This window comes from Macrobrachium nipponense, chromosome 26 (genome assembly GCF_015104395.2).
Source record: "Macrobrachium nipponense isolate FS-2020 chromosome 26, ASM1510439v2, whole genome shotgun sequence".
NCBI lineage: Eukaryota > Metazoa > Arthropoda > Malacostraca > Decapoda > Palaemonidae > Macrobrachium > Macrobrachium nipponense.
This window is the reverse complement of record NC_087215.1, coordinates 34333032-34345028: the sequence shown is the minus strand read 5'-3', so window position 1 is coordinate 34345028 and position 11997 is coordinate 34333032. Positions and strand designations below refer to the sequence as shown.

Genomic DNA, 11997 nt, shown 5'->3' with positions numbered 1-11997 from the left:
GGGGTTATGTACAACGTGCAACATAGGGAACTGACGGTACATGAAAGACGGGACCAGCAAGGCCACAGGCCAACCCATTTACCCGTGGCACTGTACAAACAGCATGTGCGATAAGAAGGTATCAGTTCGGCACGGGTCATTTTTTGAAAAGTACCCCTTCATGGTCGTCGGACAGCAGCGACTTTGAAATTTGAATAAGGTAAGTTGTATATTAATTTTTGTTATCCTAAACTAGTGTTTTGGTTAGTTCGAAGCCAGTACCAAAGCACGTGTTCGAACAGATCTATCGGCCCGACGGTGGGCACGTAGGAACATGCATGATGACGCATTCTGTATGTAAACTATTTTTTCAGTTTGTTCGAAGCCAGTACCAAAGCACGTGTTCGGACAGATCTATCAGGCCAATGGTGGGCACGCAGAAACATGCATGATGCCGCAATTTGTATGTAAACTAGTGTTTCGGTTAGTTCGAAGCCAGTACCGAAGCACGTGTTCGAACATTAAGGCCGTGGCGAACGAGTAAGGTGTTTAATGTTACAGTTATGGGGGGATTTATAGCCTAGGCTAGTCGTGTTTTTTTGTATGTACAGTGGCTAATTCTCTGTAACCCCTGTGGCTAGCGCGCGCAGCACAACATTACCTCTTGCCAGAACATACGGTGCTTGCCAAGAATCTTTAAATATGCGGATAAGGCACGAAGCGCTGTTCCGCCACGGCCTTACTGACAGCACACATAAACATATTCACCATTAACAACTAATTTATCAGTAATTATGGTTAGTGGTAGCCTAGGCTAGTCTGTCGTTTACATGTAAAGTAGTGGTTCAAAGTTATGTATGCAAAGTAAGGGGTCCTAGGCTAGCCTAGCCTACGTCAACCTTGAATGCAGAATAAGGAGTCAAACTTTTGTATTCAGGGTAAAGGGTATGGGTCTCAAAACCGGGAATTGAGAGTTTCGGGCGCCGTGAAAGTCCGAGGCCGCTTCCCCCCACCCAAAAACCCCGGTTTCCCACTGGGTCCCCCTTTACCATTTGATGTTTTATAGGCTTTATTTTCACTGGGTCAACTACAAAAACGTTGTTATTAGCAATTATACTGTTCCCCTTCTCATTTCCAAATATGCATTATAGGGTAAAAAATCACGGACGACCAACCCTCATCACGCTGGACGGGTCTTATTCACTCGATATTTAATTGGTGAAACAAGATTAAATTACAACTCTAAGCATACCATTCAAAAGATTGAAGTTTCATCAACATAATGTGATATATGAAAGCCCATTACGAACTAAAATAAGCATGTGACACTCTTCGTAAAATATGTTTTCAAGGCAGTTTTGAAATCCAATATGGCAGCTACCGTGTGCACGGAAGGGTCTGTTCACGGACTATCCACCATCTTTCCCAGCCTTCCCAGCACTCATTTGAACAATGTTAGCATATGTATGTAACGTTTATTGATCTTACTGAAGATTGCAGTTGTAATCAGCACAATAAAACAACATTTTGTTGCCTATATTAGTGAAAGTATGAAACTTTTTATTCCCGGGATCATGGTTTGAACTGAATTCATTCTTACCTTGTAATCGGTGGTTTTTATCCTTACTGCCATCACAACTGAAACTCCACAGTGCTTATTTGATTGTTATTATACACATTTTGGTCTCAATTCACTCCACATTGCTCTTTAAACAAGTTGCTGTTCCTGGTTCCTAAGCGCGCGCCACAAACACAGTTACAAACAGCAGACGACAAAACTGCAAAGTTTTATTCCCTAAATTGTTTACTTTACTCGTTATTTAGTTCAACTTTACTTTGTTATTTAAAAATGTTAATTTAATTCATGTCTATTATCCCTTTTTAGCAACCAAATTAACCCCAAAAATTACAAATATCTCTAAAGTAGATACAATCCAATGTTTCTAACCTTGTTGTACATCTGGCTGCCAAAAACCAGAGGAACAGACTACGGATAAGTGGATTTTTTGTTTTTTTTTTTTCTTTGCTAGCACTTTTCATTGATTTAAGTCTATAGTATTTGATTTTTTTTTAATACCTGTATGCCAAAAATAAATGTAATCTTTAATGTTTGCATGCTAAGAATGGCAAAATCATCGTTGCCACATTAGTGGAGCTTCACACATACGCCGATGCATTATTATAAACTGTTTCCATGAATTCTAGTTGTCATAGTAATGCAATAATGATAAAATTGCCTTAATATTTATGTATATATATTCCCAATACGTAGCCTAATTTCACCAATTTCCAAGTTTTGTGTAAGTCTTATACCCAGTTTGGAGGGTGAACACATACCGAATGGCAACAGAGAGAGAGAGAGAGAGAGAGAGAGAGAAGAGAGAAGGGGGAGAGATGAGAGACGAGGAGAGAGGAGAGAGAGAGAGAGAGAGAGAGAAGAGAGGAGAGATAGGAGAGAGAGGAGAGAAAAAGGAAAGAAGAAGGAAATGGGTGGCGGTGGTGGGGGGGGGGGGGGGGGGGGGGGGGGGGGGTGGGGGGGGGGGTAGGTGGAGCTGTTTACGCGTGTTCGTATTTCGTATCCATTTCTGGATAATGGAGTTTTTGTCTCTTGGTACAAGGACAAGTGTCGTTATTCTTCACAATTAGTAATTCATGATACCCTAATAAATTACGGCACTGGGTGTAATGCACTATAGCAAAATCTCGTTCTAATACGAGTGTTCATTACAGAAATAGGTATTGCCCAAAAACGTGCTTGCACTGTCTCTGAAACCCATAGTAGGTATGCTGCTTAGTTGTCAATCAAGTTTTTTATAATCAAGTATATTTTACAAGCTAGCTATTGAATAAATTTGTATTTTTCTCAATCAAAACATATGCCCCTCAATGCTAACTTTCCGCTTTTAACGACTTTCTGGTCATTGCAAATTCGGCCCCATAATTTCTTATGGTGTGAAAACAGACAGAGGCCCAGGGACCGAAAGCGATTGCGTCACACTACGGCGGTAATCCGGCAGTAAAACATCTTCATATATCCAAAAAGTAAATAATAAAAGATATATATGCGCATTACGATTATAGCAATTACACGAATAGCTGATAACAATCTGCATGAATAGGTATCTGGTAAACTGTTCTGCAAGAAAGTGAGTATAGCAATTATTTACAATAGGTACGAAAGTCAAGATGTCGTGACGTCATAATACAGGACTTAAAAGAACGTTCTAATTCCGAAAAATAATTACTTAAATTTGAGTCAGAGTTACTTTTTCAATAATGAATATTTTCAAATTAATCATCATAAATATGTAAAATATTGATGTTTTACTATTTATTTAAAAAATTATCTAAGTGCACGCTTTGTCGTCGTCTTCTACCAAAACAGTTGTTTACTTAAAAACGTCCTGGTAAGGGACCTTGTTCCCATTGTTGTGATGAAAGTGCCCCAGCGTCTGTGGGTATAGCCTAAGTGGTGTGCGGATTTATCACAGGAAATGGGAAGTTTGTTGAACAAGCGACTCCGTAAACATTGAGATGCCGTCAATCTTCTAAGTTATTTAATTGTAAGTATAAATTTCGAAAGAATTTTGGTGAGATTTCCACTGCCGTGGACACCCTTTTCACTGCCCTCTGTTTAAATCTTAAAATTTGGCCTTAATTTCTAACTTTGGAGAAAATACTTACTTCGAAAAGGAGAGTAGAGGTCTTTAGCTCCGTTTCTCACCAACAACAAGTCGCGTCTGATGCCCATCTCCGGTGTCAGGACGCGCTATAATGTACTTTTTCGGAGGGTGGCATGCATTGATCGTCGTTGGCTTGATGCAGGCCATGAGGTGTTTTACCCTACTTGTTGATACTTTATTAGAGATTTTCCCCCACGAAAATCGATCGTCTGCAGATACTATGTAATCTCCCTGGTCTCAATGACAGAGGAAGGTGTCCCATGCCTCTGATCTGTTGATCGTATGGGAAGTTCAACTGTCAAGTCATCCAAATTAAAACAAGAGCAGATAACTAATTTAACTTACCTATTATAAAAACTCCTTTTAAATTTCAATTCCACGGCTTAAAATCCAATGTTTTTTATTGTCAGGAGGTAAAAAAAACATTTTACATGTTTAAAATGCGCAAATACGACGTATTTTTTGCGCATTTGTGATTAAATTAGGCGAAAATGAGATGTATCCGAAATAAGGGGAAGAGCTGTTATTGTCGTTGGTCAAAAGGTAAACAAACAGACGTCATGATGACGAACACTTTTTGGTAGTGTATCTTCTTTATTTAATAGATTTTGATCTTGGATAAGGTAAATTTTAAACTCTTATTTACTACTTTAATCACAGTTATAATATTAAAAATAACTATAAATAGCCAATAGTCGTCAAGTGTTATATTATAAAAAAATGAAAGGGACAATAGTAGTAGTAGTAAGGAGGCCTTTTCTCTGAAACAGTTCTCTTGCTCGTTTAATTCCTCCTTTGCGTTTAAGTGTTTTATCTCTGTAATACCATGATTCTTTTATAAATTTTCATTTTCCCATCTCAGCAGATCTGTAAATAAAAGTAGATTAGCTATCAACTCATCTTTATTTTCCTGAAAGGCTGCTGCATACAATTATATCTATTGGCAGTAAGAAATATTCAATGTTTTAATTTCTATCCCTCACAGCACAATATTATATCTTCCCCTTTTAGTCGATTGCATGGAGGTATTATACTATGATAACTCCATGGTCTATTCCTATCACATCTAATTCTAGTACTATGCCTAGTCTAGCCCTATTGATCAGCACTTCTTCTCTTTATGTTTTCTTGATATTTTCTGTGCCGTTGCAGCAAATATAACAATAAAAAAAAGGCCACGAAAAAGAATATTGGGTCAATGATTGGTTGCTGAGGAAAGAAAATCTCATATTATTGCTTTTAAAGGAAATACAGGTAGCTCTCATGGATTGCTATGATAAACGTAAGGGTGGACGAGGCAACATTCAATTTTGTAGGAAGATAATAACGGTCATGCAAAAGGACACACGCATGACGAAATCCACAATGCCCTATGAAAGGCCAAGTGCCACATTACACTACTTAGCGACTGACTGTTCTTATCAAGATGTAAAATTGAGTGTGGCCATATTGCCCAAAGCTCTTGGAATTATTATTATTATTATTATTATTATTATTATTATTATTATTATTATTATTATTATTATTATTATTATTATTATTATTATTTGTTTAAGCAGCCATTTCCGACTAAGTCCAGTCGGCTGCCCTTTAATGCAGATAACAAAATCTGTTAAAATTACCATATTGAATATATTTTTAAGTCATTTAGTTTAAAGAAAATAATAAATAGATAAAACTTTACTGCAGACATTTAAAATAAATTTGTATGAATAAAATTATTCACATATATTTTAATATATCTAATTTATTTATGTTTTAATAGATCTATATCTGTTAAAAATTTTAAAGTCTTGCAAATATTTGAGTCGTCATCTCCTAGAATGTCCTGCATTCTAGCGGATGATCCAAAGCATTCAAGTCTAACATGTGAATACTTAGAGCATTCAATTAAAATGTGTTTCACATTTACTCTGGTTTGACAGGTATCACATTCTGGAGGTGGCTGATTTGACATAAGAAAGCCACGGGTCAACCTTGTGTGCCCATTACGCAGCCTGCATAAAGCGACCTCATGGTTTCTCTGCTTCTATAAAGAATTTTTAAAGGGAATGATAGTGGTCTTTACCACTCTAAGTTTGTTATTTTCCAGTGATAACCATTGGTCTTTCCAGTTTTTTATCTAAAATAAATTTAAAATAATTTTTGGAGTCCTTATAATATGTTTTGTACATTTTATTTCTATAATTTAATGCTGCTTCCTTTGCATTTTTATCTGCAATTTCATTCCCTTCAATTCCAACATGACCTGGTGTCCAGCACAAGGATATCTTGATATTTCGAAGGCTTAAAAAATGAATATTTTCTTGTATTGCTCTAATAGCAGGGTGATGATGATTAAAAGAATCTGTTGCTTGAATAGCACTTCTAGAATCACTATATATAGTGTAATGTTTGCTGGGAGTTCTAGCGATTTTATACAGAGCCAATGAAATTCCTGCCAATTCAGCGGAATATATGGAGCTATAAATTGGCATTCTTCCACGATAGTATTTTTCGTCTGTAATACTACGAACCCCACAGCAGCATCAGTTTTTGAGCCATCTGTATGAATGGAGATAGTATTTCCAAAAAAATTTGTTTGACAGCGTAACTTGGAATTTCATCTTTTTTTTTAAATCGAATAACTCATTGCATACATGAGGCTTATTCCATTTCCAAAAAGGTGTTGAATTTGGTAAATGGTTCAGGAATTTTAATGGTGGAATATTATATTTCTCTATGTATATTTTCAGTCGTATAACAAATGGGTAAAATGATCGTGGTCCAATTCTTTTTGGAATGATGGTATTATTTATAATTCTACTCAGTTTTGATGGGTACCTTAATGTCTGCGAATAGAAGTTTAAACTATATTCGACCCTTCTTTGATCAAGTGAACACAGACCTGTTTCACTATACAGAGAAATAACAGGTGTAGAATTAAATGCACCCGTAGCATATCTCAAACCTGCATTATAAAGGGGATCTAATTTTTCCAATGTAATGGCAGATGCAGAAGCTTATAGATGCGACCCATAATCAATTTTACTCAGTATCAAAGTTTTGTGTAAATAGAGTAATGTACTTCTATCTGAGCCCCACTTGGTATGTGCCAATTTCTTCAATAGATGAAGTACTTTACTACAGCTTTCACGTAGGTAATTAATGTGAAATTTCCAAGTCATCCGTTGGTCAAAATGCAACCCAAGAAATTTGGTATGCGTAACAAAATTAATTGGTTTATCATACAGTAGCAATTTCATTTTCGGTACATTTTTCTTATTTGTAAAAGTAATAGCTACAGTTTTACTTGCCGATATAGTGAATCCATGTGCAGTAGTCCACGATAAAATAAGATCAAGAGATTTTTGTAGTATGATTTGTCCTGTATAAATATCAGAGTGAATGATCCAAATGGCAAAATCATCTACATATAATGAACTCTGTACACCAGTTGGTAGTTGTTTTGTAATATCATTAATAGCCATGGTAAAAAGAGTGGTGCTCAAAACACTACCTTGTGGAACTCCTTCTTATTGTGGGTACTCCTTAGATAAAACACCATTTATCTTAACTCTAAAAGTTCTTTCCTTTAAAAATTGTACTATGTTTAAGGGTAAAAATCCTCTCAGTCCAGAATAATGCATTTCTTTTAAAATCTGATGATTCCATGTCTTGTCATGGGCCTTCTCCATATCAAAGAAGATGGCTGTGGCATAGCTGTTTGAAGCAAAAGCTTTCCCAATATCGGTGTCAAGTAAAGTTAAAGGATCTAGGGTAGATCTTAGTTTCCTATATCCATGTTGTGATACAGAAAAGTATCCTGTTTTTTCAAGATACCAGATTAATCTGTTGTTAATCATTTTCTCAAACAATTTACATAGGCACCTTGTTAATGCTATTGGTCTGTAGCTATCTGTGTCATAAGGATCTTTGCCTGGCTTCAAGAATGGAAGGTCCAGTGCTTTCCGCCAATCTTGTGAGAAATATATTTCAATCCACTTTGTTATATAGCTTTAATAATATTGTAAACTGTTTGGGTGAAGGTGTTTCAACATTTCAAATGTGTCATACTCACACGGGGCTGTATTGGAGCATGTTGACAATGCCGATACAAGTTCATCCATGGTAAAGCAATCATTGTATGAATAATATTGATTAGTCTGAAAATTAATTGGAATTTTTTCTTCTTTTTCTTTAATGGTGCGAAAGATTTTATTGACGAACCTTTGGAAATATTACTTAAATGTTCTGCTGGGCAAGTTGCTACCTCTTTAGGATCATATATCAGTTTGCTAATAATTTTCAAAACTGGGACATGGGATCGAATGTGCTTTCCTAGTATTTTATGGACTTTTTTCCAGATCTTACTTAGGGGTGTATCTTTGCACACCGATTTTAGGTAGTTACACCAAGATTTTCTTTGTGCTTCATTAAATATTCGTTTTGCTACAGCACATGACCTTTTATAATCTATGTAATCTAAATCGTTTCTCGACTTAAATTTTCTTTGGGCTTTACTACGGGCCTTCTTTGCTTTTTTACACTCCTCATTCCACCAAGGAACTGGACATTTAATCTTCACTTGTGCTACAAGTGGTATAGATGACTCTGCAGCATCAATTACCAGAACTAAAAACATAACCAGAATAGTTTCTATGTCCAAATTATTATCCCATAATGGAACATTCTTCGTGCATTCACTAAAATCTTCCCAATTGGCTTTATTGACATTAAATTTATTAATTGATATCTCTCCAGTAAAATTTAGAATACTAATTAAAAAAGGAAAATGATCGCTACCACACAAATCATCATAAGTGTTCCAAAAATATTTGTCTGCTAGATCTTGTGAGCACAAGGACAAATCTATGTGAGAGTAACTTTTTGTTCGTTGGTCAAAATGAGTTGGTTTGTCTTTATCTAATATATGGAGTTGATTATTTATAGCAAAATCAAGTATGATGTTGCCTCTGGAGTTTGATTTTACATCATGCCATGATAAATGTCTTGCGTTGAAGTCTCCTAGAAGTAGCATTGGTTGGGGAAGCTTCTTGACCAAGTCATTCAACTTTTCTAAATCTATATTATTATTTGGTCTTAGATATACAGAGCAAATCGTTATAATTTCCTCTAGTTGTATCTGAACTGCTAAGGCATTTATTTCAGATGAAAGATTATATATTGTGAAAGGTACATCTTTTCTAATGAGAATTATATTACCTTGCTGATTAGCAGAGTGAGGTTGATAACGTGTAAAATTTATTTGTAAAACTGGAGGAAATAGGTATAAATGTTTCATTGAGGCAGGTACAAACCGAGCTATATTCATAAATTAATTTAAGTAACTCTAACTTGTTTTTGTTAATGCTTCGAATGTTCCATTGCAATATAAATGAGGGAGTGTCCTTATTATTTGTAGAAGTGAATTTTACTTATTTTCGTCGGTCTTACGAACCTGAGCTGAAAGAACTGGGTCCACTTTAGTTTTTGAATTGGAACTTTTGATAATATTCTTGTTGGTGTACATAGGAATTTTGCTTCTAGCACCTTTTCTATAATCTGGCGGCATAGCATAGTCTCGTACTAGTGACTTATATTGTTTGATGTTTGGTTTTCTTGTAGGTTCCTTAGATTTCTGTAAATCTAATTTGTTTGAGTAATTTTCTGAAGGGTCTTTACTATCGGTGGCATAAACAATGGTTTCTTCTGAGCTGGTAGTTTTCAAACATTTACTATTTGGACTATGAAGATTTTTCTCGTTCTTAGGTGAAGATGGTTCACTGTATGTTCTAGGTCTCTTTCCTATCGCTGCTGGTCCATCTAATTCTCTTAATATTTCCTCAATTTCTTCAGTATTTTGTAGTTTGTTTTTGTTACGGAATATCCTTGGAGATATATTTTCTTCTTTCTTTTGACATTTGTTAACAGAGATATCCTCTCTCTGTTCATCAAGACGATCATCTACTGCAATGTTGGTCAGTGCTTTGAACTTATTACTTATCTCGATAGTATTGTTTTTATGTGATTTTTCTAGTTATTTGATTTCTGGTGTTAGAGGATTGGGTAGCTTGTGAAATATCGTTGGATATGATTTTGCTTTGGTGTTTGAGCGTATCCGCAGATGTTTTGCGGGGAAGAAGCTGTATTCCTTCTTCTTTCATGTCTTCCTTAGCCTCCTTAACTGTTATACCAAATTTTCTTGATCTGGTAAGGGCTTCTTGGAAATATCTGAAATATACACATTCCCTTACATAAGCATGGTGCGAACCATTACAATTAAAGCATTTTTTTAGGGTTGGAGCATTCATCACTACTATGCTCCAAGGAGCCACATTTAAAGCATCAAGGGAAGCCCAAAGACTTGCATCGTTTTGCTGTATGTTCAGATTTCAAGCAAATCTTACATTGCATAGGTTTTGGATGTTCTTCTTTAATTGCTATTCTTTTGTTTCCTATTTTCATATATGTTGGAATTGTTTGCTGTGAAAAAATAATTCTAGCTATCTTCAGACTTCTTCCAGTTTTAACATTTTTTCTCTCATAAACAATAACTGATTTAACACTGTGTTTTTGATCTTCTAGGACTTCTTTTAATGTTTCACACACAGATTCATTGGTGTCATTTTCAATTCTAAGATTATCCAACAACATGGTTCCAATTCTAGTGTTATAATGGTGAATTCCAAGTTTTGTAGTTTCAAGTAGTTTCTTCGATTCTTGTTCAGATTTAGCTTTTACGATGAAAAGTTTTTAGTATACGGAAAAGATGAAAAGTTTTTAGTATACGGAAAAGGGCTGACTTATTTAGTTGGATCAACAGCTGGGCACCAAGGTCCAGCGAGAAAGCAGTTCCCACCGGGCATCAGAACCCAGCTGCTGAACCCTAAGTCCCCCATCCTTGGCAAGGCTTCAGCATCTGGGGGGAGAGCTCTTGGAAAGTCATGCTGGAGACATGTTAAGCTATTTGGACAACACTCCGCAAAGACTACATAATAAAGATAAATAAAACTCATGTATACATATTTGTATCTTTGATAAAAAATAAACTAGCTGTTAGAAACTCAAAATAATTGACTCTTCTGCAAATATACCAAACAGTTTGTAGTGTATAAAATAAGGAAATTACAAAAGTGCAGAGGTAATAAATCTTTGTGTAACCATTCATTACACTACACTATTTCACAATCAACACCAAGTACCTACAAGAAAATTATAAGGGTGTGAGGGAGGTTTCTTTACCTCCCATTATGATTTTACTATTACACTGTCTCCAGTTCTCCTTTAAATCATATATCAATTAGGAGCTTTTTAGCATATATATTCTTATTTCGTTTATTTTCTTATTTTTCTTTTACTTTGGAATATAACTGATTAAACGTCCTGAACCATTTTGGTTTTGTTTTGAGAGATTATTTTACGTATTATATATATATACATATATTATAATATTATATATATCTATATAATAGATAATATATATATATATATATATATATATATATATATATATTACGTAATTTGGCACTTTGAAACCTCGTCGTTACTCCAGGATCTAGAAATGCTACGGCCTTCAATTTCCAACATCACTGTGGTGAATGAAAGTTTCATGTAATTTAACTTTGTTTACACTCATAAGGTAAATTGCTATTGTATAAAATTTTACAAAATTCAGTATGTAAAGAAATAAGAAAAAGATGTATATATATCATGTCTAAGGGACGATACATCTTATGCACCACTTCCTGATTTCTTTGATGTCTCCACTCTCCTTAATTCTTTCCTATATGAAGGTCTTATATTTATTATTTATCTTCTTGTTCACCATTTCTTTCGTTGCATCGGGATACTTTTGCTTTAGTTTCTCAAATATCGATTGATAAGCTGCATTTCTTTTGTGTTTGTCAGAATATTCTTTACTTTTTATATTCCACAGACATTGCTACGATTTATAAATCTCGAAGAACCCCGTCCAGAACTCTTTATCTATCGAAAGTCTGACATGTTGAACGATATCCTCTTCTGTGCCATTTCTTGGTAAATGAACTTCCTAGTTCATCAAGCCTCGTTGAAGACACCACTCACGGTCAAACTATCATTTCTGAACGACTTAAGGCCTGTCCACACGACCGGGCCTGATCGGCGGACCTCCCCTCTAACGGGCACACTTGACGGGCAAACCGTCAAATTGCCCGATGGGTCTTGTAGCAAAATCACCATGGTAGTGCCCGATGGCTAGAGCTTCGACCCTGGCAGATGTACGTTAACCATATACATTTCTTTTACTGAGCCATTCTTTGCCCGATATTCTCTTCTTTTTCTTCTTTTTCATCGTACACAAAGCAATTATCTT

At 35.5% G+C, this 11997-nt stretch overlaps 2 protein-coding genes across 3 annotated transcripts in view; one reads left to right on the top strand and one right to left on the bottom strand.

Moving 5' to 3' along the window:
* Window positions 1–4275, bottom strand: part of LOC135200175 (gastrula zinc finger protein XlCGF17.1-like) — a 235793-nt gene extending 231518 nt beyond the window's left edge. Inside the window, exon 1 of the mRNA XM_064228537.1 lies at window positions 4008–4275. The gene's annotated coding sequence lies outside the window, so the exon portion shown is untranslated. The remainder of the gene's footprint in view (window positions 1–4007) is intronic.
* LOC135200176 (oocyte zinc finger protein XlCOF6-like) overlaps window positions 1–11997 on the top strand; it is a 183759-nt gene that overhangs the window by 3254 nt on the left and 168508 nt on the right. The window lies entirely within an intron of this gene.